General features: G+C 51.4%; 2 pseudogenes; one reads left to right on the top strand and one right to left on the bottom strand.

The window, feature by feature from the left end:
- Positions 1–7019, bottom strand: part of LOC116273690 — a 9375-nt pseudogene extending 2356 nt beyond the window's left edge.
- A 7844-nt stretch (positions 7020–14863) lies between these two features.
- On the top strand, positions 14864–17769 carry LOC100998917 (annotated as a pseudogene).
- The last annotated feature ends 7522 nt before the right edge of the window (positions 17770–25291 follow it).

The following is a 25291-nucleotide window of genomic DNA, read 5'->3' on the forward strand; positions in this document are numbered from 1 at the left end:
CTCAGAGGTACAGAGAAGAGCGTCCCGTCTTCAGGGTCACGTGTTGTACTTCGTACATCCTCCACGGTGAGGTTCTTTTCTAGATCTAGCCCGAATCCTTCAGGAAGGCTTAAAACAAAACTGCACTTTAAGGGCTTCTGAGTGGAGGAATCAGATTAGATCCACTCCTCTCAGCTTTCCCTCACCGCAAGTGGGGGCTCAGCCCTCGGGGTGGGCAGGAGACCCATTCCTTTCACCTCCTGCCCTGCCTGGCTCGGTCAGCCCACACCTGCCTTGGGCCAGAGCTGTAGTTGCTGTTGGCAGCCAAATGGTCGGAGGCTGTTAGGTAACAGGTCTTGGCCAGACATTCTGGTTCCGCAGGTACAGCCTACAAGTTAAAAATTGTTCTAAAAATGCAGGGCAGCTGTCTAAACACACACAGCCCTGGGGAGGGGGGAGGTTGTGGGACAGAGGCCACAGTCAGTGGAAGGATGTGTTTTCCGCAGGGACTCTGGGCTCAGAGCTCTGACTCCAAACCAAGCATCTGATGCTGCAGGGACGAGTGGCCCAGACCTGCTGCCCAGAGATAGGATTTGCAGCCCAATGCCTGCTTGCTAGCTTGCTTTCTTTCCTTCCTTCCTTCCTTCTTTTTTCTTTCTTTCTTTTCCTTTCTTTCTTTCTTTCTTTCTTTCTTTCTTTCTTTCTTTCTTTCTTTCTTTCTTTTTCTTTCTTTCTTTCTTTCTCTCTCTCTTTCCCTTTCTCTCTCTCTCTCTTTCTCTCTTTCTCTCTTTCCCTCTCTCTCTTTCTCTCTCCTTTTTTCTCTCCCTTGCCCCTACTCCTCTGTACCCACTAGGTAATGGGATGCGGTTTCCTTTCTCCCCTCCTTAAACTCAGCCCCCACCTTAAGCCTCTGGAAATCAGCCTGGTGGAGGGAGGCAGCCTCTGGCCCCCCATCTGCGACCTTGGGGAATGCCCGTCACCTCCCCAGGCCTCTGGCAATGGGGACAATAGTACCCCTTTGATCCTCTGCCTCACAAAATGGCTGGGAACATCAAAAGAGGTCAGTTGGTTCATTTGTTCCACATTTATTTAAGCACGTGCAATTTAGCCAGGCACTGTGGTGGGTTCCGGGGTCCATAGGAGGAGCAAAAGAGTACAGTGTCCCTAAATCCGCTCGTCCGAAAACCACAGAGGGCTTTGGAAAAGACAAACTCCTTCCCTCCCCCAGACCTTCAGGGTGGGAGTCTGCAGAGGCGGGCAAAGGAGGTGGGGGCGATGTCTGTATTTTGTTGGTTTTTTTGTGACTTAGAGTCTCACTCTGTCACCGAGGCTGGAGTGCAGTGGTGTCATCTCAGCTCGCTGCAACCTCTGTCCACTTTCTGGGCTCAAGCGATCCTCCCACCTCAGCCTCCCAAGTAGCTGGGACCACAGGCAAGCACCACCCCACCTAGCTAATTTTTTTGTATTTTTAGTAGAGACGGGGCCTTGCCATGTTGTCCATACTGATCTTGAACTCCTGGCCTCAAGGGATCGTCCCCGCCTCGGCCTCCCAAAGTGCTGGGATTATAGGCATGAGCTACGGAAGCCAGCCTGATGTGTGTGTGTGTTTTTGTTTGTTTTTGTTTTGTTTTGTTTTGTGTTTTGAGATGGAGTTTCACTCTGTTGCCCAGGCTAGAGTGCAGTGGTGCGATCTTGGTTCACTGCAACCTCCGCCTCCCGGGTTCAAGCGATTCTTCTGCCTCAGCCTCCTGAGTATCTGGGATTACAGGCACCTGCCACCACGTCTGGCTAGTTTTTTGTATTTTTAATAGAAATGGGGTTTCACCATGTTGGCAAGGCTGGTCTCGAACTCCTAACCTCAGGTCATCCTCCCGTCTTGGCCTCCCAAAGGGCTGGGATTACAGGCGTGAGCCACCACGCCCGGCGGATGTCTGCTTTTATAGCTCTGCAAGCGAGCCAGGCTCCTGGGCGTGGAAACAGCGTGTGCCTGAGTGAAGGAGGACGGGCTGGCGGGGCGACCGAGTCGGCCCAGGGAACCACTAGACGGGCCAAGGCTGGGGGCGGGCGAGTAAGTGGGAGAAGCCTGAGACAGGAAGCAGAGGGGCTTTCCTCCTGCTCCTTGCTGGGGGGGGCCATGCACATCTGTGTCCAGGCTGGCCAGAGAGTGAAGACCTGTGATGGATTCTCTTAAAAAGTGATAAAAGTACCGCAGAGGAAATCTAATAGCTCTAACCGTTTCTTCATGATAGGGGCTTTCTTCCCTCAGGTATATTTTATAGGATATTTTCCTCAAAGATTAGCCTTTTCCTTATTTGTTTTGTGTAGCGGGCGATCCTAAAAGTGGGCCTAGGTTTTCCACGTCGTTTTTCGGTGTGTGTAAATTTTTAAAAACAGGGTTTGCTCATTTCTTTAAATATTGGTGTGCTATTTCATATTTGTGAAGCAGTCACTAAGTATGACTGCCTGGAAATTTAAATGTATGCTCGTTAAGAAATGATGGTTGGGTGCTGTGGCTCAGGCCTGTAATCCCAGCACTTTGGGAGGTTGAGGCAGGTGGATCACCTGAGGTTGGGAGTTCAAGACCAGCCTGGCCAACATGGTGAAACGCTGTCTCTACCAAAAATACAAAAATTAGCCAGGGATGGTGGTGGGCACCTGTAATCCCAGCTACTTGGGAGGCTGAGGCAGAAGAATCACTTGAACCCAGGAAGCAGAGGTTGCAGTGAGCTGAGATCGCTCTACTGTATTCCAGCCTGGGGGGCAGGGTGAGACCCCCGTCTCAAAAAAAAAAAAAAAAAAAAAAGAAAAAGAAAAAAAAGAAAAGTGAAATGAGTAGTAACAACAAAAATCCCTAATGCCTCCAACTTTGATGGTTTAGAAAGATCTTTTAAAGTTTTTATTGGCTGGGCATGGTGGCTCATGACTATAGTCTGAGCTGGGAGGCTGGGGTGGGAGGATCGCTTGAGCCTGTGAGGTTGAGGCTGCAGTGAGCTGAGATCATGCCATTGTACTCCAGCCTGGGTGACAGAGTGAGAGCCAGTCTCAGAAAAAACCAAAAAACAACTGAAGAAAAATGTTAACAGTGAGTTTGTTTATCATGTGATAATTATTTGAATATGCAGGCACTGTTGATAGCGAGGGCGGAGAAGAAAACAGAGTAAAATTGCTTCCTGATGGAGTTCACATTCCAGCTGGGGAGAGGTAAGAAGCCAACATGACCAGATACATAAGAACGCGTTTAGAATGGCAGGTCGTGATGAAATGCTGAGGAGGAAAAACGAAACGGGAGTGAGGAGTGTGAAAGTCAGCCAAGGAGACGGGATTGGCTAAGCCTGGGAGTCCTCCCGAGACGACAACTTCAAATATGCATAAAAGTAGAGAGAACAACGAAACGAATACCCATATATCCATGATCTAGTATCAACAAATACTGCCAATTTGATTTTATCTGATTTTCCCCAATCTTTTATTTATTTATTTATTTATTTATTTGTGTGCTGGAGTTTTTAAAAGCAAATCCAAGACATCACATGAATTTTCCTGTAAATACTCCAGTAAGCGTGTAAACTGATAAGGGATTTTGAAAACATGCATCGACCCTGCTATTACACCCCCAAGAAAACGAACAAAAATTACTCAGCATCATCCAACGACCAGTCCACATCTTCACTTCCCAATAGAGTCAAATTATCTTTTCACAGTGGGTTTTGAAAGGGGGATGATGACACCAGGCACAGCGGCTCATGCCAGCGGGTCATTTCAGCCCGGGAGATCGAGGCTGCGGTGAGCCACGCTCACACCACTCCAGCTTCGGGGACGGAGCAAGACCCTGTCTCAAAAACAGGCAGACAAACAGGATAATAAAGGTTAATTTTAAGTGGTGGCATATATTTTATGACTTTTTCTCTATTTTTCAGATTTTCTACCATAAACATGTATTGCTTTTATAACTTTTTCAAAATGTAATCTTGAAAAAGAAAAAGATAGACTGGAGGAAAAGCTTGCAGCAAATATGACAAAAGACAATGTTCACAAATAGCTAATAAGACTGATAAGCAGGCCAGGTATGGTAGCTCAGACCTGTCATTCCAGCACTTTGGGAGGCTGAAGTGGGAGGATCACTTGAGCTCAGGAGTTTGAGGCCAGACTGGGCAACATAATGAGACCTTGTCTCTACTGAACTTTTTTTTTTTTTTTTTTGAGACGGAGTCTCGCTCTGTCGCCCAGGCTGGAGTCCAGTGGCGCGATCTGGGCTCACTGCAAGCTCCGCCTCCCGGGTTCACTGCCATTCTCCTGCCTCAGCCTCCCGAGTAGCTGGGACTACAGGCGCCGCCACCTCGCCCGGTTAATTTTTTGTGTTTTTAGTAGAGATGGGATTTCACCGTTTTAGCCAGATGGTCTCGATCTCCTGACCTCGTGATCCGCCCACCTCGGCCTCCCAAAGTGCTGGGATTACAGGCGTGAGCCACCGTGCCCAGCTAAACTTTTTTTTTTTTTGAGATGGAGTGTCGCTCTGTCACCAGGCTGGAGTGTAGTAGTGTGATCTCGGCTCACTGAAACCTCTGCCTCCTGGGTTCAAGCAACTCTCCTGCCTCAGCCTCCCAAGTAGCTGGGACTACAGGCATGTGCCACCATGCTCAGCTAATTTTTGTATTTTTGGTAGAAATGGGGTTTCACCATGTTGACCAGGATGGTCTCGATCTCCTTACCTTGTGATCTGCCTGCCTCAGCCTCCCAAAGTACTAGGATTACAGGCGTGAGCCACCACGTCTGGCCACTTTTTTTTTTTTTTTTAAAGCTAGGCCTGGTGACACAGGCTTGTAGTCCTAGTTACCCAGGAGGCTAAGGTAGGGGGATTACTTGAGCCTGAGAGATCAAGGCTGCAGTGAGCTGAGATCACACCATAGCACTCCATCCTGGGCAACAGAGCCAGACCCTGTCTCAAACAAAAACAAAAACTGATAATCAGCAAAAAATATGAACTAAATTTTATTTGAGAGGAAGTTCAACAGTGAATAACACCACACCGCCACACTGCACCAGATGAAACTGACAAGATGCAATCATATTAACAGCACAAAAGTCCACGCCGAGCTGGTTGGAGGGTGCTCACATGCTGCTAGACAAGTGTAAGTTATTCCACTCTTGGGAGCAATCTAGCTATAAGGAATTTTGGGCTGGGTGAGTGGCTCATGCTCACAATCCCAGCACTTTGGGAGGCTAAGACAGGTGTATCGCTTGAGGCCAGGAGTTCGAGACCAGCCTGGCCAACATGGTGAAACCTTTTATCTGGTAAAAATACAAAAATTAGCTGTGTGTGGTGGCACATGCCTGTAGTCGCAGCTGCTCAGGAGGCTGAAGCACGAGAATCGCTTGAACCCAGGAGGTGGAGGTTGCAGTGAGCCGAGATCACCACACTGCACTCCAGCCTGGGCAATACAGTGAGACTCTGACTCAAAATAAAATAAAATAAAATAAAATAAAATAAAACTATGTACACATATGTTGTTCTTCAACAGCAAAAAGAAGAAAATATCCAACAAGAGAATAATGAAGAAATAACTGATGGCACATTGGGTTGGTGGCATATCAGGCTGCCATTAAAAATTCTCCTTATGGGCCAGGCGTGGTGACTCACGCCTGTCATCCCAGCACTTTGGGAGGCTGAGGCAGGTGTATCACCTGAGTTCAGGAGTTTGAGACCAGCCTGGCCAACATGGCGAAACCCTGTCTCTACTAAAAATACAAAAATTAGATGGGCGTGGTGGTGCACACCTGTAGTCCCAGCTACTGGGAGGCTGAGGCAAGAGAACCACTTGAACCTGAGGCGGAGGTTGCAGTGAGCCGAGATTGCACCACAGCACTCCAGCCTGGGTGACAAGAGCAAAATTCTGTCCCAAAGGGGGAAAGAAAAAATTCTACTTATGAAGACTTATGAATGAACATTTATGATAAAAATATTACACAAGCAAAAAATAAATAATGACTGTGACTACAGCAAAATAAAGTATGAGGCCGGGCGCGGTGGCTCAAGCCTGTAATCCCAGCGCTTTGGGAGGCCGAGACGGGTGGATCACAAGGTCATGAGATCGAGACCATCCTGGCTAACCCGGTGAAACCCCGTCTCTACTATAAAATACAAAAAACTAGCCGGGCGAGGTGGCGGGCGCCTGTAGTCCCAGCTACTCGGGAGGCTGAGGCAGGAGAATGGCGTGAACCCCGGAGGCGGAGCTTGCAGTGAGCTGAGATCCGGCCACTGCACTCCAGCCTGGGCGACAGAGCGAGACTCCGTCTCAAAAAAAAAAAAAAACAAAAACAAAAGCAAAATAAAGTATGTACAGGCCTGGACAAACTGGAAAAACTAGACAGGAAAAAAACAACCTTGTCGGGCTAGAATGCTGAGGTCATAGGTGACTTGTTTTTCCTTTAAAGTTTGTTTTAATGCCTTTATATTGTTTATCCAATAATCCTTTTGAAGAAGTCAGGATGTGGGTGAAGGCTTGGAGTAAGGTGGAAAATGTACCAGCCTCGTCTCCTCCTCCCTGGAAGTCTGTGCCTCCTGCTTGGGGCTGTCGCCGCCCCACACCCTGGGAGATGGGAAGGGAGCCCACGAGGTCAACTCCATTTCCATGCGCCACTGGCAGGCCCTGGTGCCTGGGGCGCTGCAGAAACAGACATGCTGGCTGCTCCCTTTTTCTCAGCCCACCTCCCTGCTGAGTTCTTTACATATTTTATCTCGATTTAATCCTCACAGAGCTCAATGAGGTAGGTGCCCAGTGAGAGTCGGGCAAGTTACCCAACTCTCAAAGCTGGAGAGCTGGGTGAGGTGCCCGAGGCCACACACAGCCACGTTCAAGGCTCTGCCCTTCACCTCTGGTTCCCGCCGCTGTGCTGAGCTCGCCAGGGAGCTGTGCCGCCCAGCTGGCAGTGCCGTGGGGCAAGTTCTTCAGCCTCTCCCGACTCCTGTGCGCTCTTAGGTGATACGTCGAGGGGCCCTGGGAGGACTCTGCCTCCCTGGACTTGGACTCTGAGCCCCTCATGGGTCTGAACAGTGCAGAGGATGGTGGGACCATCCCCTCCCCGGTCTCGCTGTCCAGCCATGCATTCAGCGCACGTCTGCGAGCTCTGTCTACATACCAGGCGCTGTGTGACCTCTGAGATCTGCGGACTGAGACACAGTTCCCTCAGACAAAGGGAGGGACACACATCAACAGAGAAGTATCACGAAATATCCTTTTTTTTTTCTTTTTTTTTTTGAGACAGAGTCTCACTGTTACCCAGGTTGGGGTGTGGTGGTGTGATCACAGCTCACTGCAGCCTCAACCTCCTGGGCTCAGGGGATCCTCCCACCTCAGCCTCAGGAGTAGCAGGGAGTACACTGCATACTACCATACCCAGCTAATTTTTTTTTTTTCAGACGGAGTCTCGTTCTTGTCCCCTAGGCTGGAGTGCAGCAGCGTGATCTCAGCTCACTGCAACCTCCAACTCCCAGGTTTAAGTGATTCTCCGGCCTCAGCCTCCTGAGTAGCTGGGATTACAGGTGTGCGCCACCACACCCAACTTATTTTTGTATTTTTAGTAGAGACAGGTTTTCACCATGTTGGCCAGGCTGGTCTCAAACTCCTGACTTCAGGTGATCTACCCACCTTGGCCTCACAAAGTGCTGGGATTACAGGCACGAGCCATTGTACCCAGCCTAATTTTTGTATCTTTTGTAGAGACAAAGTTTCTCCACGTTGCCGGGCTTGTTTGGAACTCCTGGGCTCAAGTGATCCTCCCACCTCAGCCTCTCAAAGTGCTAGGATTACAGGTGTGGGCCACCACGCTCAGCAAATGAAATTCTTTATTCCAATGTCACCTGCTCAGAGAGGATGAGCTGGGCCAGGTACGTAGAGGCCACTCACTGTCCTATCTCCCCCGCTGCAAGCCGTGATACATTTTCACCGCTTGAAATTCTCCCTGTGAGTAAGTTCTGGCTGAGACGGGACCTCGTCTTGCTCGGCTCTGTTTCCCGGGGCTTAGTGCTGCCTAAGTGCTTCCCGCTTCCTGGGTTGTTGGGATGAAGCTGAGCGGAGTAGGGCTGCACAGGACTGTTCCACAAGAAGAAGAAGGCGGAGAAGTCTCCCCTGGGACAGTCTGGGAAAGGGAAGAAAATATTTTACTTTTTTTTTTTTTTTTTTTTTTTTGAGACGGAGTCTCGGCTGTGTCACCCAGGCTGGAGTGGCGGATCTCGCTCACTGCAAAGCTCCAGCCCCAGGCCCAAGGGATTCTCCTTGCCTCAGCCTCCTGAGTAGCTGGGACTACAGGTGTGCTACGCACGCCCAGCCAAGTTTTGTATTTTAGTAGAGACGGGGTTTCACTGCTAGCTAGGATGGTCTTGATCTCCTGACCATGATCCACCCGCCGCCTCCCAAAGTGCTGGACAGGCTTGAGCCATCAGCCTCGCCAAGAAAATATACTTCTATTGACAGGAGGCCACGAAAACACTCAAGACGCTTCATCCCAGAAGAGCAGTGACCAGGGCAGTTGGGACACAGTCAGAGAATCTGGAGTGAGAGATCCTGGCCTCTGACTTCATAGGGAAACCAGAACCAGACGATCCACGCTGGAGGGGCCTCCGAGCTCATTCCAGCCGACTCTTCACAGCTTCAGTGTCTGGAATTTGCAGGGAAGGGACAGTGAGTGGCTCCTGGTTCTGGGTTTCCCCAGTCATAGACATACTTGGCCAGGCGCGGTGGCTCACGCCTCTAATCCCAGCACTTTGGGAGGCTGAGGCAGGAGGGTCACTTGAGCCCAGAAGTTTGAGACCAGCCTGGGCAACACAGTGAGACCCTGACTCTATAAAAACATTTAAAAATGGCCGGACCCGGTGGCTCACGCCTGTAATCCCAGCACTTTGGGAGGCCAAGGCAGGTGGGATCACCTGAGGTCAGAGCTTGAGGACCCGCCTGGCCAATATGAAACCCTCGCCTCTACTACAAAAATAAAAAAATTAGCTGGGCATAGGGGCACCTGTAATCCCAGCTACTCCGGAGGCCGAGGCAGGAGAATCCATGAACCCAGGAGGTGGGGGTTGCAGTGAGCCGAGGTCGGCGCCATTGCCCTCCAGCCTGGGCGACAAGAGCAAAAGTCCGTCTCAATAAATAAATAAATAATGAAAAGAAAAATAAATAAATAAATATATAAAATGGGCCAGGCACAGTGGCTCATGCCTGTAATCCCAGCACTCTGGGAGGCTGAGGTGGGTGGATCTCTTAAGCCCAGGAGTTCGAGACCAGCCTTGGCAACATAGTGAGACCTTGTCTCTAAAAAAATAAAATAAAGTAAAATAATTTTAAAGAGATCAGCCACTCTACCCCAGGCCTCTAAGCACGTGCCAGTCCTCCCAGGCACTGCAGCATGTGTCCGTCTTGAGGATAGAGAGGTTGCAGAGCCTCCTCACTGAAGACTCCTTTAAAAAAAAAAATTATAGAGACATGGTCTGGGCCAGGCACGGTGGCTCACGCCTGTAATCCCAGCACTTTGGGAGGCCAAGGCAGGCAGATCACTTGAGGTCAAGAGTTCAAGACCAGTCTGGCCAACATGGTGAAACCCCATCTCTACTAAAATACAAAAAATCAGCCAGTTGTAGGCAGGTGCCTATACTCCCAGCTACTCGGGAGGCTGAGGCACGAGAATTGCTTGATCCTGGCAGGTGGAGGTTGCAGTGAGCTGAGATCGTGCCACTGCACTCTAGCCTGGGTAATAAAGAGAGACTCCATTAAAAAAAGAGAGAGAGAGAGACACACACACACACACACACAGAATCTACTGTGTTGTCCTGGCTGGTCTCCAACTCCTGGCCTCAGGCAATCCTCTCATCTCAGCTTTCCAAAGGGCTGGGATCACAGGCGTGAGCCACCACGCCCGGCCAGTGACTCCTTTTTTATCAGTCCCCATTCAGGGAGTTCTTCTTTATACCGGGTTACATCTTCTGCCACTATAATTATAAATGTAATAATTTCATTGTTTTCCTCTCATTACAGAGCACTTGAGAGATATGAAAAATATATACTTGGAAGACATATGAATTGTAAGGAAGGAAAAAATATTACCAATAAGCCCCCGCCCTGGAAATATAACTTGCTCGTGTTTTAGCATATTTTCTGCTGTGCTTTTCTCTCCGCACTTCAAGTCATATATGTAGGTGCCATTGGCATCGCCTGTTTCCTCCCTGTGAGGATCTGATCTCTGCATTTACCATCAAGAATGCAGCTTCCCAGAAGGTTCATCTGTTGGGTCCAGCTCCTTGCTCCCCAGGCGGGGATTCGGCCCGCCAGGCACCGCTGACTGGAGCAGCTGCCCCGCAGAGACACAGGTGTCTTCTCCCCAGTGTGCTCTGTCCCGAAACCCTCAAGGAAGAAGAGCTTCTTGTCGGTGGAGCACAAAAAGAGTTGCTCCCGGGGAAGGGTGCTCGGAGGGGCAAGACAGAAAGCTGGGGTTGAAACTCTGAGCCGGCCATGATGGCTCACACCTGGAATCCCAGCACTTTGGGAGGCCAAGGTGGGAGGATCTCTCGAGCGCAAGAGTTGGAGACCAGCCTAGGCAACATGGCAAGACCCCGTCTCTACAAAAGAAAAAAAAAAAAAGAAACTCTGAAAGCCCCTGTAATCATGGTTTTTGTGGATCAACACAATCAAGACAGCATCTGGGACAAAGGGAACGGCAACGCCTCCACCACATCTTATGCTAGACACAGCTGGCCCTGTGTCACTTCCATCCAGCAGGGCCTGTTCATGTCCAGAGTCATCTACACAGCCCCTCAGGGTCTCCCTCACTTAAAGCTCCAACGGGACAATCATGACTTTGCTTGGCTTTGTAGCTGGTGACTTATACTGAAACCTAGACGGTTCCGCCTGGATGCCCCTCACGAAGCTTGACTTGTTGCTGATTCTCTGATGTGAGAGCAGGTGGTTCCCATCTCCTGGCTGGGACGCCAGGTGTTTCTGTGGCTCAGCTTGTGAGACGCTGGAGAGCATCAGTCTCTGTCCTCATCCAGTTGGCTGAAGATATCAGGTCAATCAGCATGGCCCACAACCACTCCCTCATCCACGGAGCTGGCCCGAGGCCACGGCCCACCGGCCTCAGCGTCCACATTTCTCCCAAGGCTACATTCCAGGAAGCCTCCACCCAGCCCAGCCAGCCATTCACCTTGCCTCTGGCTTATCAGCATAAGGACCAGGATGTTCCCACGGCCGCCTGCATGAGCATTCCGTGGAAACTCAAGAACTTTTTACAAGTCGTTCCTTCATTCAAAGCCCCACACGGGTTTCCTGTTCCGCTCAAACCAAGTCCTTATAGTGGCCATGCTCTCCAGTGCCGCTCGGCTCCCGGCTGTTCCTCCAATATGTCAAGCACGCTTCTGCCTCAGGGACTTTGCATGGCTGCCCCTCTACGTGGAACGTTCCCACCTCGAGTATCCATTTCGCTACATCTCTCCTTCAAGTTTTTGTTCAAACCTCATCTTCTCAGTGAAACCCACCTTGTCCCCCATATAGATATATATATATATATATATATTTTTTTTTTTGGAGATAGAGTCTCACTCTTGTCGCCCAGGCTGGAGTGCAATGGTGTGATATTGGCTCACTGTAACCTCCACCTCCAGGGTTCAAGCGATTCTCCTGCCTCAGCCTCCTGAGTAGCTGGGATTACAGGTGCCCGCCACCATGCCCAATGAATTTTTGTATTTTTAGTAGAGATGGGGTTTCACTATGTTGACCAGGCTGGTCTCAAACTCCTGACCTCAGGCGATCCACCCGCCTTGGCCTCCCAAAATGCTGGGACTACAGGCGTGCGCCACCATGCCCGGCTGTCCCCCATATTTACCACTGCAGTCTGCATTCCCACCAGCACTTCTGATCCCCTTATCCTGTCATCCTCTTTTATTTTTAATAGCTCTTATTACCTTCTAACACATGACATAATTAACTCATATATTGTGGTTATTCCTGTCAACCCCCACCCTGCCACAGCCAGAATGCAGGCTCCACCAGGCAGGGATTCCTGTCTCTTCTGTTCACTGATAGATCTGCAGTGTCTAGAATGTGCCGCACACGAAGCAGGGGTACGATCATGAGTGAATGAATCGTAAATGAATGAAAGGTATTTAGAATCCAATCTGCTTGTAGGGGGAAATTCCTAATGGGAAAGAATAAGTATACTTTTACTGAGGACCAGAGGCAGACGTTGGAGGGGTCATGTCTGCCTCAGTCAGGGATCCGGGTTTATTTTGGAATCTCCAGCTCATTCTTTCACTCTGCCCAGGCTGGAAGGGAGAGGAAGTGGGCTCCCCGTGTGCACGGGACATCAGGACATCTACCGGCGACACGAGGCCTTCCTGGAGGCTTCTACGACGGAAACAGGCAGAGACGCCTCGACTTGCCTTAGCCCCATCTTGTATGAATGAGTTTTGACTTTCAGATAACTACTGGGACAGTCACAAGGGTGAGGAGCCAGTCCGGGTGACCGAGGGCCTGCAGAAATACTCCTCGAGACGGTCTTCTTCCTGAGCTCAGCTGGGATGACGTGAACGATGGCCCAAAGCAGCAGGGGTGTGGTGGAAAGAGTTCAATAGCCAGAGGATCTTCAGCTTCCACCTCTGCCACTTACGAGCTCGGCGACAGGTTTGGAAGCCGCTCTGTGGTAGGCAGAATCACGGTCCCCGGGGTGTCCGTGCCCTAATTCCCAGAACTTATGACTGTGTTACACCACACAGCAAAGTGGACTTTGCAAATGTGAGCGAGGTTATATCCTTGGTTATCCCAGTGGACCCAGTCTAATCACGGGAGCCCTCAAAAGTGGAAAACTCGCTCTGGATAAAGGCAGAAGACACATGAGACACAAAGGAGGCCAGAGAGCTTGGAGGCATGAGCAGGAGCCACCACTGCTGGCTTCGAAGATGAAGGAACGGAGCCACAAGCCAAGGGCCGCAGGTGGCCTCTAGAAGCTGAGAAAGGCCTGCAGGTGGCAGCCAGCAGGAAACAAGCCCTTCATCCCAAACCACATGCAACTGAATTTCACCAGTAGCCTGCACAGGACTGGAGGCAGATCAGCCTGGCCTGTACCTTGATTTTGGTTTTGTGAAGCAGTGAGCCAGGCTGTGCCTGGACCTCCCAATCACAGAACTGTGACCTAATCCATTTGTGGGGTTTTTGTTTTGTTTTGTGTTTTTGAGATGGAGTTTTTGCTCTTGTTGCCCAGGCTGGAGTGCAGTGGTGCGATCTCAGCTCACTGCAACCTCCGCCTCCCGGGTTCAAGCGATTTTCCTGCCTCAGCCTCCTGAGTAACTGCACGACAGGTGCGCACCACCACACCCGGCTAATTTTTGTATTTTCAGTAAAGAAAGGGTTTTTTCAGGTTGGCCAGGCTGGTCTTGAACTCCTGACCTCAAATGATCCACCAGACTCGGCCTCCCAAAGTGCTGGGACTACAGGCATGAGCCACTGTGCCCACCCCATTTGTGTGGTTTTAAGATGCTCGATTTGTGTTAAGTTGTTATAGCAACAACAGAAAATAGATCTCCCTGAGCCTTGATTTTCTCAGATCTCTCTGAGCCTTGGTTTTCTCGGATCTCCCTGAGCCTTGGTTTTCTCGGATCTCCCTGAGCCTTGGTTTTCTCGGATCTCCCTGAGCCTTGGTTTTCTCGGATCTCCCTGAGCCTTGGTTTTCTCGGATCTCCCTGAGCCTTGGTTTTCTCGGATCTCCCTGAGCCTTGGTTTTCTCGGCTGTGACGTGGAGATGATGATTATGGCATCCATCTTGCCGACTGGCAGCAACTAAATGAAATAAGCAGGAAGGGGCTTTGTAAACTGTTCTCTACAACACAAGGCTGTAAATGTTCTATAACTGAGCAATCTGCTCCTTATCAGGGCTCATCTCTCAGCCTGGAGAGAGGCAAAAAAAGAGGAAAATTCAGCCAACCACTCAGTTCAGATCAGGATTCCAGGTACATTCAAGAAGAGCAATGGAGCTGGCGCGACGCCGGCGGGAACTGCGTGATCGGTGCGGGAGCTCGGCGTGATCGGCGTGACTGGCGTGATCGGTGACGCTGGCGTGAGTTCGGCTGTGGAGCCTGCGTGACGCCGGTGACGCCGGTGATCGGCGTGATACCGGCGCGACGCCGGTACGGGATCGACGCGGAGCTCGGTGACGCCGGTGGAACTGCGGATCGGTGATCGGTGCGATCGGTGATTGGCGTGAGTTCGGCGCGGACGCTGGCGTGAGCTCGCTGCGGCGCTCGGCGTGACTGCGTGACTGGCGTGATGCTCGGCGTGGGGACTGGCGTGACGCCGGCGGATTACCGGTGCGTGGGGATTTCGGTGGGATTGGCGGTGGCGCCGGTGCGGGAGCTCGGCGTGGTCAACCTGTCGTCCACCGGGCTGATACCGATGATGATCCCTGAGCCCAGAGTTCAACGCCAGCCAGGGTAACATAGTGAGATCCTCTCTCAAAGAAAAAAGAACGCGGGCGCTTGGGCCGCCATCCTAGATGGGGGAGTAAGAGGAGAACGGCCAGGAGGCAGGGAGGGTTTCTGCTGCCTCCCTTTGGCCCCAAAAAGGGCCTGTGGCTCCCCGGCTTTGGGGCGCCAAGTGCCCTGAGGCGCAGGCTCCGACGCTGGGCTGCTCGGGTCTGTGCCCCGGCTGGGGACTTAACGCGACCACTCCTCCCGCCGCCTCACCCCGGGCCGAGACAGGGACTAGTGTGAAGAATTGTTTAAGCTGCATCAGTGGAGCACATGGCTAGGGAGCCCCTGAAGACGATCAGCCGGGTTTTGGATTCAAGATGCCGTGGTTTGATGGCTCCAGCTGCACTTCTCCTGCCATAAGTTCAGCAGTTCGGGATCAGCGCCGGGCATCAGATGATGGCAAACGCACAGATCCTTCTAAGACAAGCAACACTACCCGTGTTTTCTTGCCAAACAAGGAAAGAACAGTGGTCCATGTGCGAAATGGAATGAGCTTGCACGACTGCCTTATGAAAGCCCTCGAGGTGAGGGGCCTGCAACCAGAGCGCTGTGCAGTGTTCAGACTTCTCCACCAACACGAAGGTCAAAAAGCAGCTTAGATTGGAATACTGATGCTGCCTCTTTGATTGGAGAAGAACTTCAAGTAGATTTCCTGGATCGTGTTCCGCTGACAACACACAGCTTTGCTCGACGCATGCTCCTGAAGCTTTGCCTTCTGTGACATCTGGTCGTGAAATTCCTGCTCAATGGATTTCGGTGTCAGACGTGTGGCTACAGATTTCATGAGCACTGTAGCACCAAAGTACCTACTATGTGTGTGGACTGGAGTAATATCAGACAACTCCTATTGTTTCCAAATTCCACTATTGCTGATAGTGGAGTCCCAGCTCTACCTTCTTTGACTATGTGTCGTGATGCAGCCGGGCCTCAAGTTTCCAGGATGCCTGTTAGTTCTCAGCACAGGTATTCTACACCTCACGCCTTCACCTTTAACACCTCCAGCCCCTCATCTGAAGGTTCCCTCTCCCAGAGGCCGAGGTCAACGTCCACACTAATGTCCACATGGGTCGACGTCCACACTAACGTCCACATGGTCAGCACCACCCTGCCTGTGGACAGCAGGATGATTGAGGATGCAATTCGAAGTCACAGCGAGTCAGCCTCACCTTCAGCCCTGTCCAGTAGCCCCAACAATCTGAGCCCAACAGGCTGGTCACAGCCGAAAACACCCGTGCCAGCACAGAGAGAGCGGGCACCAGTATCCGGGACCCAGGCGAAAAACAAAATTAGGCCTCGTGGACAGAGAGACTCAAGCTCTTACTGGGAAACAGAAGCCAGTGAAGTGATGCTGTCCACTCAGACTGGGTCAGGCTCTTTTGGAACTGTTTATAAGGGCACATGCACGGAGACGTTGCAGTAAACATCCTAAAGGTTGTCAACCCAACCCCAGAGCAATTCCAGGCCTTCAGGAATGAGGTGGCTGTTCTGTGCAAAACACGGTGTGTGAACATTCTGCTTTTCATGGGGTACGTGACAAAGGACAACCTGGCAATTGTGACCCAGTGGTGCGAGGGCAGCAGCCTCTACAAACACCTGCGTGTCCAGGAGACCAAGTTTCAGATGTTCCAGCTAATGGACACTGCCCGGCAGACGGCTCAGGGAATGGACTATTTGCATGCAAAGAACATCATCCACAGAGACATGAAATCCAACAATACATTTCCCCATGAAGGCCTAACAGTGAAAACTGGAGATTTTGGTTTGGCAACAGTAAAGTCACGCTGGAGTGGTTCTCAGCAGGTTGAACAACCTGCTGGCTCTGTCCTGTGGATGGTCCCGGGGTGATCTGAATGCAGGATAACAACCCATTCAGTTTCCAGTCGGATGTCCACTCCTATGGCATCGTGTCGTATGAGCCAATGACAGGGGAGCTTCCTTACTCTCACACCAACAACCGAGATCAGATCATCTTCGTGGTGGGCCGAGGGATGCCTCCCCACATCTTAGTAAGCTATGTAAGAACTGCCCCAAAGCGATGAAGAGGCTGGTCGCTGACTGTGTGAAGAAAGTAAAGGGAGAGAGGCCTCTTTTCCCCAGATCCTGTCTTCCATTGAGCTGCTCCAACACTCTCTACCGAAGATCAGCCGGAGCGCTTCCGAGCCGCCCTTGCATCGGGCAGCCCACACTGAGGATATCGATGCCTGCACGCTGACCACGTCCCCTTCCAAGCCACCCTTGCACCGGGCAGCCCACACCGAGGATGTCGATGCCTGCACGCTGACCACGTCCCCGAGGCTGCCTGTGTTCTGGTTGACTTTGCACCTGCCCTCAGGCTGCCAGGGGAGGAAGAGAAGCCAACAGGCACCACTTTTCTGCTCCCTTTCTCCGGAGGCAGAACACATGTTTTCAGAGAAGCTGCTGCTAAGGACCTTCTAGACTGCTCACAGGGCCTCAACTTCATGGTGCCTTCTTTTCTGTTCCTTTGGGCCCTGGGAGAAGGAAGCCATTTGCAGTGCTGGTGCGTCCTGCTCCTTCCCCACGTCCCCCGTGCTCAAGGCCCAGCCTTCTCTAGATGCGCAAGTGGGTGTTGATGGTGGTACAAAACGCAGGGGCCCAGCCCAGCCGTTGGCTCCATGAGTATTTCGAGGAAGTAAGGTAGCGGGCAGCCCAGCCCTGATGTGGAGACACATGGGATTTTGGAAATCAGCTTCTGGAGGAATGCATGTCACAGGCGAGACTTTCTTCAGAGAGTCGTGCAGCGCCAGACGTTTTGCACATAAGGCACCAAACAGCCCAGGACTGCCGAGGCTTTGGCCGCCCGAAGGAGCCTGCTTTGGTACTATGGGACTTTTCTTAGGGCACGCGTCCTCCTTTCACAGCTTCTGAGGTGTCCAGTGCATTGGGATGGTTTTCCAGGTGAGGCCCCCAGCCAGTCCCCATCTCGGCCCTCTCAGGGAGCAGTCTTCCGTCATGCTGAACGTTGTCTTCCAGGAGCTGCCCCTATGGGGTGGGGCCGCAGGGCCAGCCTTGTTTCTCTAGTCACATCTTGTGTATACAAGGAAGCCAGGAATACAAGTTTTCTTGATGATTTGGGTTTTAATTTTGTTTTTATTGCACCTGACAAAATACAGTTATCTGATGGTCCCTCAATTTTATGTTATTTTAATAAAATAAATTTAGGTGGAAAAAAAAAGAAAGAAAGAAGTGAAGGGCCTGACTCCTGGAGGCTAGTCCAAAGTGCGTCTCTGTCTTCCAGGACTGTGGCCACAAAGCCTCGGGGAAGGAAAGGCTGGGTCAGAGGGGTGAGGAGCTTCCCTCTGGCTGATCTTCAGGCTTAGTCCTGAAAACCCACATGTCAAGCTGCTGCCCCAGGTGAGGCGAGGCAAGGCCAGGCCTGGGAGGTGAGGACACAGAGTCTCATGATGGACGCTTCTCACAGCCCTTCCCTCCTCTTCTTGCTTTGGTTCAGTTCAGCAAGCCTGGCCCTGCTACGCGTGACGGTGATACAGAAGCCAAGAGGGCCGCAGAGGATGGGGAGAACAGGCAGTCAGGCATGACCCACTGCGCTAATTACAGGCAGTCAGGCATGACCCACTGCGCTAATTACAGGCAGTCAGTCACCTGCATCCCTTGGCTTGTTGCTCCCATCTTCGTTTTCAAAGCCAGCAATGCTGCAGGCGTGGGGCTCACGCCTGCAATCCCAGCACTTTGGGAAGCTGAGGTTGGGGAATCGCTGGAGTCCAGGAGTTTGAGACCAGCCTGGGCAAGATAGCAAGACCCCATCTCCATTTAAAATAAAAATTAACCAGCATCTTGGCACATGTCTGTAGTCCCAGCTACTCAGGAGGCTGAGGCTGGAGGATCACTTGAGTCTGGGAGATGGAGGCTGCAGGGAGCCGTGGTCATACCACTGTACTGCAGCCTGGGCAGCCGAGCAAATGTGAGCCCCTGTTCTCCTCCACCAGGGCACTGTGGAGGGCCCCCCTGCTGCTGTCTCATCACTTAGGATCCCCTCAGATCCCCCAGGCACCTGAGGGTTGTCTGTGCCCCAAGCACCCCCCTTTGGCACCCTTTTCCTCCCTCCCTGCCTGCTCTGTCCTGGTTGGGGCCGGGTGGGGAAGAGGCTGGCCACTGAATCCACTTGGAGCATGGAGGGGACAGTCCCCCGAGCCAAAAGCACAGAGCAGGGGCCAGGGTCTCTCTGTTGCTGAGCCTCCTGCCCTGGAGGGAACAGCCTCAAGAATGGGAACCACATCATTCTACAGCAGGGGGGCCAGTGAGCCCTCCCCTCAGCTCCTTCCCAGCTCCTGTGAGAGGCCCACGGCCGCAGGTAGTTGAGAAGGAAAGTGGTCAGGGTGCCATTACCTGTCCCCTCTGCCCTACATGGACAGCCCCACCCTCACTTTGGGAAGCACCTCACAGACCCTCTCCCCCAAAACACACACACCAGCCAAGTTGAAAGGGCCTTTTGAGGCAATCTAACCCGAATTCCTTGTTATGCACTTGGAGAAACTGAGGCCCAGGCAGAGGGATCCTTTCATCACACAGACAGTTGCTCTGATGGCAGTGATGAGGCCTCAGACCTTTTTCTCTCTGAAACTCACCTACTACGCAACCAGCAAGCTGCACCAAAAAGGAAGGCCGAGTCCCAAACCAGCCCCTACCCCACCCGTCCTCTGTATCAGCCTGCAGCTTTTAGATTCTAGACAGGGGCCGGGCCATCCTGTTTACTCTTGGCCAGAGGGACTTATCGCAGAGGTAACCACATTCTCCCATGATTAAATAAAAACAGCCACACTTCCAGATATTCACTCATTTATTTATTATTTATACCACACCTACTTCCAAAAAAAGCATTTGAGGTGGCTCACAACAAAAGCTACACATACAGCAGGACTGTCAAAGCGAGTACACGTCCACACCGCCAGAAGCTTTCATGACTGCAGACTATGGGAGGAATTTTGTTTTCTTTTTTTTTTTTTTTTTTTTTTTTTTTTTTGAGACGGAGTCTCGCTCTGTCACCCAGGCTGGAGTGCAGTGGCCGGATCTCAGCTCACTGCAAGCTCCGCCTCCCGGGTTTACGCCATTCTCCTGCCTCAGCCTCCCGAGTAGCTGGGACTACAGGCGCCCGCCACCTCGCCCGGCTAAGTTTTTGTATTTTTAGTAGAGACGGGGTTTCACTGTGTTAGCCAGGATGGTCTCGATCTGCTGACCTCGTGATCCGCCCGTCTCGGCCTCCCAAAGTGCTGGGATTACAGGCTTGAGCCACCGCGCCCGGCCAGGAATTTTGTTTTCTAAGGACAAAGATGTCTTTGGCTTCAAGCACTTGAGAGTCAGGTTTTGAGTGTGGACATTTTAAGGTGCCTGGTCAGGTCAAGAAGTGAAAATTGGAGCATCTGGGCCGGGCGTGGTGACTCACACCTGTCATTCCAGCAGTTTGGGAGGCTGAGGCGGGCCGATCACGAGGTCAGGAGTTCAAGACCAGCCTGGCCAACATGGTGAAACCCCGACTCTAGTAAAAATACAAAAATTAGCCCAGCGTGTTGGCGGGCGCCTGTAGTTCCAGCTACTCGGGAGGCTGAGGCAGGAGAATCTCTTGAACCTGGGAGGCGGAGGTTGTGGTGAGCCGAGACCATGCCACTGCACTCCAGCCTGGGCAACAGAGTGAGACTCCATTTGGAAAAAAAGAAAAAAAGAAAGAAAGAAAATTGGCACCTCTAATAAAGTGCAGGGATAGGCTGGGTGCAGCGGCTCACGCCATAATCCCAGCACTTTGAGAGGACAAGGAGGGAGAATCACTTGAGCCCAAGAGTTTGAGAGGAGCCTGGGCAAGAAAATGACACCCCACCTCTACAAAAACATTGAAAGAATTTTAAAATAAATAATTAGCTGGGTGTGGTTTGCTCACACCTGTGGTCCTAGCTACTCTGGAGGCTGAGGTAGGAGGAACGCTTGAGCCCAGGAGGTTGAGGCTGTAGTGAGCTGTGATCACACCCCTGCACTCCAGCCTGGGTGAAAGAGTGAGACCCCATCTCAAAATAAAAACAAAAATAAAATAAATACAATACAATACAATACAATAAATAGGCTGGGCACAGTGGCTCACGCCTGTAATCCCAGCACTTTGGGAGACCAAGGCGGGTGGATCACCTGGAGGTCAGGAGTTCGAGACTAGCCTGGCCAACATGAAGAAACCCCATATCTACTAATAATACAAAAAATCAGCCAGGCGTGGTGGCTCATGCCTATAATCCCAGCACTTTGGGAGGCCGAGCCAGGTGAATCACCTGAGGTTGGGAGTTCGAGACCAGCCTGAACAACATGGGGAAACCCCATCTGTACTAAAAATACAAAAAAATTAGCTGGGCATGGTGGTGCATGCCTGTGATCCCAGCTACTCGGGAGGCTGAGGCAGGAGAATCGCTTGAACCTGGGAGGCGGAGGTTGTGGTGAGCCGAGATCGCGCCACTGCACTCCAGCCTGGGCAACAAGAGTGAAATTCCGTCTCAAAAATAAATAAATAAATAAATAAATAAATAAATAAATAAATAAATAAATTGATTTAAAACAATAAAGTGCAGGGATAGATGCCAAAGGTAGGAAAAGAGGCCAAGAGCAGGTACAGGAGTCCACATTCAGAATGTCATTCCTCATCTATTTAAGCAGCTTTGTGGAGAACCCGTTATGCCAAGCTCCCTATACAGATTGATAAGACATAATCCCGCTCCCTATACAGATCGATAAGACACAATCCCTCTCCCTATACAGATCGATAAGACATAATCCCGCTCCCTATACAGATCAATAAGACATAATCCCGCTCCCTATACAGATCGATAAGACATAATCCCTTCTCCCTATAGGGACCACTGCACTCCAGCCTGGGTGACCAGAGTGAGACTCTGCCTCGACAACAACAACAACAACAACAAAAGCACTAGCACGTAAAATTTGACTCGGGTAATCACAGCACTTCTCAGACTGTGGCTGCGCAAGACTCGCCTGGAGGATCTTGTTCAAACGCAGATTCTGATTCACTGGGTGCAAGGTGGGGCCTGAAATTCTGCGTTTCTAGCAAATTCTCAGCTGATGCCAATGCTGTTGGTCCGTGGACCTCAGCTGAGCCGAATCAACTACCCAAAGTTCATTTCTCTTATTTCTTGACCACAGAAGCCTGAATGTACCTAGCCACAGGGGATGATCCATGACTGGCCGAAATTAATCCTGCAATCCTCTTCCCCTTGTCAATGGTTAGTCTTGGCTGGTGGGGCCCATGACTTGGCCAATTCATCGTATATAAGGAAATCCCTGCTGGGTGCTTCACGGTAAGGATTTTCCGTCTGAAAAAAGATATACTCATGAATAAAAGGTGCTTTCCCCCACCGCCTTTCTTCCTTCTTGGATGCTGAGCTGTGAGGATGTGATGCTTGAGGCTGCAGCCACTGTCTGGTTGCCAGGAGTGCCAGACAGTGGGCAAGGTGAACCCCTTGGCAGTCACACGTGGAGAGGGTTTTCCAAGGAGCCTTTTATGGTCCATCGTGGTGAAGCAAGTCATCCATCATTCGCGTTTCCGCCGTATCTGGTGCTGAGCACTGTGATTGCCGATCCACCATTTTATTCGTTTGGATGTGTTCAGCTGCAAATAACAGATTGCCTCACTAACCGTGGCTTAAGCAACAGAGACATTTAATTACGTCTCAGGGCCGGGCGCAGTGGCTCACACCTGTAATCCCAGCACTTTGGGAGGCCGAGGCAGGTGGGTCACCTGAGGTCAGAAGTTCGAGACCAGCCTGCTCAAAAAGTTGAAACCCCATCTCTACTAAAAATACAAAAATTAGCCGGGCTCGGTGGCGGCGCCTGTGGTCCCAGCTACTCGGGAGGCTGAGGCAGGAGAATCACTTGAACCCGGGAGGTGCAGGTTGCAGTGAGCTGAGATCGCACTGCTGCACTCCAGCCTGGGCGACAGAGCGAGACTCCATCTTAAAAAAGAATAATAATCCTCTCTCGGCCACCTGGCAGTGGCCCCATTAGGGTTAGTTCTTCAAGGACCTAGGACCTTTCCCTTCTGTTATCCCTAGTGGGGTGGGTGCCTGTAGTCCCAGCTACTCGGGAGGCTGAGGCAGGAGAATGGCGTGAACCTGGGAGGCGGAGCTTGCAGTGAGCCAAGATCGCGCCACTCACTCCAGCCTGGGGGACAGAGGGAGACTCTGTCTCAAAAAAAAAAAAAAAAAAAAAAGCAGAAACTATTCACTTCTGCTGAGTCAGTTCCTGGATGGGGGCCACAGAACCGGCTGGCAGGTCTACACAGTGCTATCTGGTTGTTAGAAACGCAAAAACCTGAGACGACATCTCCAAAGGCCAATCTTCGGTTCCCAGTAGTGAAGTTACCCTCAAGACTCACTGGGGAAGCTGCAACTCTCAGGGCCTCCGGAACAATGGCTGGGAATATTTAGCATTCCAGCCGCTCTCATCTGACCTGGTGGCTGGTGGACTTTCATTTGTTTTGTGAGAACAGTTTAGCCTTCTAGGAAGGGCTCTCATATAAACGACACACTAAATCCCTTCCCAAAGAGAGCTCAGCCTGTGCCCGGGAATGAACAAAGACGGTCTCGAGGTTAGAAGCAAGCTGAGTCAGCTGGGTCTGATCTTATTCACTGTCGTAGTTTTCTGTTATGCTTTTTGCAAAGGTGGTTTCACAAGAAGGGTCTTGAAGGATGCGTCAGAGTTTACTGGTCAAGCAAAGGAGGACAGGCACCCGAAGCAGTGGCTGGCTCACAGGGAAGCCCGGGGCAAGAAGGAAACTGCAGTTAGAGGCTGGGGGCCGAGGAGGCCGCTGGGGAGGTCCGCAGAACACGGGGGGTTTGCCAGCCTGGTAAGGAGTGTGGACTCGGTGGGGGGCAGCAGGGAGACGGCGAGGGAATCTAGCAAGGGGTAGAAGTCGGAACTGGAAGAAGTCAAGCAGGTTATGAAATATCAAGGTGCTTGGGCCACAGGAGGAAAGGTGAGTGCTGGGAACAAGTTGAAGGGACCCAGAACCACCGAGAGGAAGCCCGAATCTCTGTCAACACTTGTTCGTCCATGAATTCCTCACCTTCTTTGGGCCTTCACTGGGTGCTCCCTGCTTTGCTGGAACCAGTCACCCTTTGGCATGAAAATCATGCAGAAAATCGGCAGCTGTTGGGGAAACCCTGACAAAGATCGAGACCCCCTCAGAAAGAATGCGCCACATCCAGCACTTTGGAGCTTCTCGCCAGACCTTTCATGGTACAGATGGGCAAACTGAGGCCCCGAGAAGGGCTATGAGCCGATCAGGCCACACAGCTAACTGGGGACAGAGCAGGACTGGAACCTTCTTATTCTGATCCTTGAACCAGCGATCAGCCCCCACTACCATGAGTTCCTCCCATGACCACACATGGCCATGGATCAAACAGAACAAACCAGAGGTTAACACGGCCCCATTTCCCCACAAACGAGACAAGATGTTTGAAGCACATGAATACGGCCTGTCCCCCAGAGTGAGGAAGTTCAAGATAAAAATCATGAAGCCCATACTGATTATTTTAAACACTGTTTCAGAATTCCTAAGAAACTAAGCTTCTATTAAAATACAAACAAGCTTTGAAGTCGTTTGACGATAAAAGGTATTTCCTGGGCCAAGCCTGGTGAGGGGGAAGGCTTACAGTGTTTTGAAACAAACTTTGGAGAGCTCATCATGGTTTGAAAAGAGTCAGATAATAGATCACAGACATGTTTGTCTCAGCCCGGCCGAGACAACACACTCCATCCTCAGAGTCTTGTGCAATCGCTCACATCATACAGTCCCAACGTACAGAAGTGCCGGGATCTGTCAAGACCCACAACCCCAGAGCCAGACGGCCTGTGTTCAAATCCCAGCTTGCTACTCACCAGCCTAGGTGAGTCTCCTGACCTCTCTGTGCTTGGTTTCCTCATCTGTAAATAGCATAATATTAGTCACCTGTTCCTAGGGCGGATTTGAAGATTAAATGAGTTCGTGTGAAGGGTGTAGAGCGGTGGTTGTGCTTCCTTGGTGTTAGCGATCGCTATTCGTTCCACAAATCTCGATGGGGAGAAATATCCCAGCAGCATCCGGCCTGACGGGTCCTCCTCAGTCACGGACCACTTACCTATGAGCAGATGGCTTGCTACTAAGTATGGTGGCCCTAACTGTTGACTGGGACACAGGGAGGCCCCACCCCAAAACTACTGAGGCAGACTCTGCATTTTAACGAGATTCCAAGGGGACTCAGGCACACACTGAAGATGGAGGAGCACTGGACGAGGCTGCGGAAATGAGCACTAAAGGTGTCTCCAAGTAGAGTGGCCTTGACCTCTTTGCAGCCGGGACCCCAACGGCCCTCCTGCCTGCTGGAGAGATGGGACCACCCGGACTCCTGCCTTCCCCAGGACTCGATGTCTGGATGCCACTTCCATGGCCCTGTCTTCCCTGTGGGTCTGAAGGGTAGGGGGACATGGGAGACCCTGGCCTGGCCTTCAGTTTACCTGGAACAGGGAGTTGGTGCGTCTTCCGTGGAACCTCAAGTTTTGCTCTCGGGTTTTGCTTGGGAGCTGCTTCTACAAATCCCTGTGGCGTGTAGAGCTAAAGGCAGTTTCCCCAAAAGCCACCCAAAGGCCAGCTCACCCCACTGCGGAGACGGTCACGGGCTGGCTGTGGGGATGACTGATCTTCAGAGCCAGGTTCTGAGAAGTTGGGGTCATCTAAAAACCCTCGGCAAAACACAGGATGAGCCATTCATTCGTTCTCTCTAGTAACTTATTTTTATT

Source organism: Papio anubis, chromosome 2 (genome assembly GCF_008728515.1).
Source record: "Papio anubis isolate 15944 chromosome 2, Panubis1.0, whole genome shotgun sequence".
Classification (NCBI taxonomy): domain Eukaryota; kingdom Metazoa; phylum Chordata; class Mammalia; order Primates; family Cercopithecidae; genus Papio; species Papio anubis.